Raw genomic sequence first — 4,486 nt, 5'->3', positions numbered from 1 at the left:
GCAGCTACCTCTGGTGGAACCTGAGCCAGACCACTAAGCATTGTGGATGTCTCGGCGGTACCATGATGCGTTGACATAGTCGTACGAGCCATGCTTTCGAAATGTGTTTTAAAAAGTGGTCGATCACGCGCATGTGACAACGCAACGGGGAGAGCTCTGGCGGCTTGGGTAATCAGCTGACTCAGGAGCGAGCTTCTCGCAAAGCGCAGTACTTCGGGGTGAGCACATGGATTACGTCTGCGGCGCCAGGCAGCCGCCGACAACGACGATGCTGCAATAAGGCGTTGGAAACGCCCCGTTAGCTCTCGCTGCCATGCGCGCATCAAAGGATCTAGTCGGTCGACCCGAAGAGGAATGCGTAGCTTTGGGGCAGTGTCTGCTAGTTCCGACATACGCCGTCTCAAAACACGCCCTTCAACAGAGCAGTGTAGACGCCACTGTACCTTGAGCGCGTCCCACGAGTCTGAACCGGATCCAAAAAGGGAGGCGCGCAAGACTTTGGATAAACTGGAGCGCCAACGCGTGTCATGCAGAACGCGAATGTGAAGGCGCCGTGGTCTCACTGACGAAGTAAAAAGAAAGCAAGCCTCGTGCGCTACGGGTCGATGATCGGAGACAGAAACCGGGGATGACGGTAACGGTATTACATCGGATTGCGACACGTAAGAAGCTAGCTCACTTGACACGTAGAAGCGATCCAACAAGTCCGTACGTATCTATCAAAGAGAATTGCTGGATAAAGCGACGCAGCTCGCGCGCGTTCCAGTCAGGTCGACCCCATCCCGGGCCCTGGACATCACCTCGAGTATCTAAGACACAGTTAAAATCTCCGGTGAGTATTATATGCCGACCGTCAAGAAAATACACGTCCAGTTCAAGGAAAAAATCATTAGACTTGGTTGCTTTGGCTGGCCCATAAATAGACAGAATGCGTGGCCTGAACGACGATAGGACGCAGTCGAAAGCCAGTAACCGACCTAGCCCATCAAAGAAAACGTGGTGATCCCGCAGAAGAGTTGGGTTAAGGATAAGGATTCCAACGCCACTGAAGCGAGATGTCGCGAAAGAAAAGTAACAGTCCAAGTTGAATCAGTGCTTGAACGCACGAACGTGGAAAATGGTAAAAAATTTGTTTCTTGTAAACACAGAAGATCACAATGTTCTGCGCGAGCTACGCTCATAACCCCGGATTGATTTACAGGATTACGGAACCCTTGAACGTTTAAAGAAATGATTTTTAGGGTATCAGCCATATTGAAATACGAGTGACCTTACTGACCTGGTCGCGTCCTTCAATTCGACACCCGGATTCCGGGGGACATGCAGTGCTCACGCTACACAAAACACTTCGGCCCTCTAGAAGAGGTTCGAGGTTTCTTCGGCTGCTGAGACTCGAAGCGGCTATCCTGGACGCCGTCCGAGCTGGTGCCACTCGTATGCGCACGCTTAACTTCTCGCGGGGCAAGCATCTCCACATTACATTCGTCTAGGCTAGGCGCGAGCTCAATGCTACTGTCCACTCCGAGGCTTAAGATGCTTTCAGACGATTCAGGTAGCGGTAGGGCTGCAGAGTCAATGTTGTCTCCACCAACGATCTTGACCGCTAGCTGCTTCAGTAAAGAGTTTCCATGGCGTCTTGCAACTTGTTCAAGGAAGTCCCGAGCATGGCTTTCTGAAGGAATCAGTGTGTTTGGCTCATTCGGTTCAAACGCTGCGCTGGACGAAACGCCAGCGTCCGTACACTTGAAAGCGTCCGAGACTACGGCACATTCAGCTAAGGATGCGGCCGGCGCGTCGGTCCCTCCATGCGCTTGCTTCTCATCAGGAGGCGCAACCAAACATGAAACGTCGTGCTTGTCTGGAATGGACGCCACGGCAACCATTTTGTCTTCTCTTGCCGGCAAGGCTGGCGGACATGGCGCACCGTGATTGGCCAAGCTGTACACTTCTTCGATTCCTTTCAACGTAGCTTCCGGAGGTGCATTCTTGATTTCTTCTGCATCTCCGGTTTCTCGCTCACGCATTACCGCAGGGTGACATGGTCGCTAGAGGCGGAGAGGTCGCTGCAGCAGCATCCGAATATGAACGCCGCACTGGACAGACCGTAGTGGGGTCACCATCTCCACAACGTCGGAAGGGGTGGTCGCACCCTCCGCTTTCGTGCCCATGGACACCACAGCGACCACAGAACGGTGCTATGCACTGTGCACGATAACGGCCACTGGAGCCACACCGACGGCAAACACTCTGCAGACCACGGTATTCGAACGTGACTCGATGGCCAGAAACTAAGGTAGTTGGGGACGGGATGCATGGTGCTCATTTTCATCCGAACAAAACGCGTGCCTGTGAGGACTCCGCGTCGTGCGCTCATGAAGCCAGCGTTTACAGATAACACCTTGCCGTATGGGGACAAAGCCTGGAAGGACTTCGTTGGGGAAGAATGACAGTAGCAATAAGCCGGCGGCGTTAGTTACCTGTGGGCCAACAGGAACGACGGGAATGCGCTCGCCACCGATGGTCAGGTAGCCAGCGTCGACGATTAGAGTCATGGAAGCCATGCTTCTGATGGTGACTTGGAAGTTCATGTCTCCCATATGCTGAACACAATGTACTTCTGACAGACCAACTATTGAGGCCGTCGCGTCGACGGCGGTCTCTGGACTAGTTCCCACAGGAACAACGATGTCCCCAATATACTGCCAATGGAGCCAAAGCCGAAACGCAATGGCTCGCACTTCCAATTTGTCGGACCCACCCTTGCGGCTACACCGAGCCTGGGCCCGTTTTCGAAGTATTTGAGTTAGAAACGCCCAAAAGAAGTGAAGTGATGTGGTCGCTGTGTATTATTTCAGTCACAACGCATATCTTCTTTTTCAAAAAAGATAAGAATTGAGAATTTTGCTAACGTCTCTAAAGAGGCACAAAAGCGAGTAAACTATTTCTCTTATAATAATAGATTACCACAATTCTAAAATCACCACGCTGACCGCGACAAGACGCTTCGTAAGTGACAATATGCGCAAAAAAATTGAAAGAAAAAATTGGCCACGTATCTGCGTGCTTCGCTGCAAATGTCGTCTAAAGACGATAGAAGGGGCGCTGCGTGAGATATGGACGCCATCTGGCAATACGTCGGGAAACATAAGTGCTATGTTGCGGGCTGGTAGTCCCGGCGCAGCGGCAGGTGAAGACCGGCAGTCACCAACGCGACCGGCGGGGACGCCGACCAGCCCGAACACGCGCTTTGGCGCGATGCGCCGAAGGAGAAGAAACGTCCGCACTCAACGTGTACTCTCCACAAACTCTCTTATTACACATCGCCTGGGTAAAACAGGAATGCCAGAGCGGCGACCCCTGTCATTCGTACATTGCAATACTGAACCGAAACACAACATGAGCTTGTGCAGAGGGCACGGAAGAAGACAAGTTTCAGCGCAGTCGCATTTTCAGCGCAGCTTAAGAAACTAGGGTCTTTAAGATTGCGTATCTATGTATTTTCTATTAAAGGAACACAACACCTAATACTTACCTAATGATGTTGCGCCTCAGAAATGCGTAATATTTACTTTTTGATCGACAACGTTCACAAGTAGGAACAGCCGTACCAGTTCAAGATGGGTGGGCGGTAAGGAAGTGGTTCAGCTTTGGCCGGGTGGCTGAATCGAGTGACGTGCCGGCAAACAGAAAGACAGACCAAAATTTCTGCGTTTAAGTTCCCCAAGAAAGACTGTCTTTAAAAGACTGCGGGGATGCAACCGTGAAATCCCCGCACAAACGCCGTGACGCCAGAGGTTTTGACGGTGACCGTAATGGGACCTACGCAGTTCAATGAGTAAAATGAAGTGCATTTTTCTCTCACGGGGTGATATACATCATGTAATAATACTCAGTTGGGCCGGGCTATGGTGTCAGCCTTATTCTTTATTCCGAACACCCACCTCCTCTTCCCTTCTTCCCTCAGACCCTCCCTAACTTCTTCACAACGTCCATCTACAATAATAATAATAATGATAATAACAATAATGTTATTTAGGATTACGATGCACTGTCTGCAAATGCGTCAAATTCGCATAGCACCATTTCCAGATGCTCACTATTACATTCCAAGAAAGAGAATGAAAGAATGTGTTGTTTTGTGTGAGCTTCAGTAATTAGCGTTAATTAGCATGTAACTAAGTATCTAATTATTCTCATCAGTCAGCTTCAATACTTGCATAAAGAGAATTAACTATTGTGCTCGAAAAGCATGCACACCTTCTGTTTTGGTTGTACCCGTTTCGAGCGGAAAAAAAATACTCTTGACGTTGGTCATCCCGTCGACCCGATCGTCTAGCTTGGTAGTGTCTACGGCAAAGTGATCATCTGCAGCAATACGCAGGTCAATGAAGTTAAATGACAACTAGTTGTCCAATCGGGAAGCGCGCACGAATGTGCACACTGGGTTTCAGTCCCTTTAAAGAAACACGCGACGTGGGACGCGTCT

Source organism: Rhipicephalus sanguineus, chromosome 7 (genome assembly GCF_013339695.2).
Source record: "Rhipicephalus sanguineus isolate Rsan-2018 chromosome 7, BIME_Rsan_1.4, whole genome shotgun sequence".
NCBI lineage: Eukaryota > Metazoa > Arthropoda > Arachnida > Ixodida > Ixodidae > Rhipicephalus > Rhipicephalus sanguineus.
The sequence above is the reverse complement of the archived record's forward strand: the minus strand, read 5'-3'. Positions refer to the sequence as shown.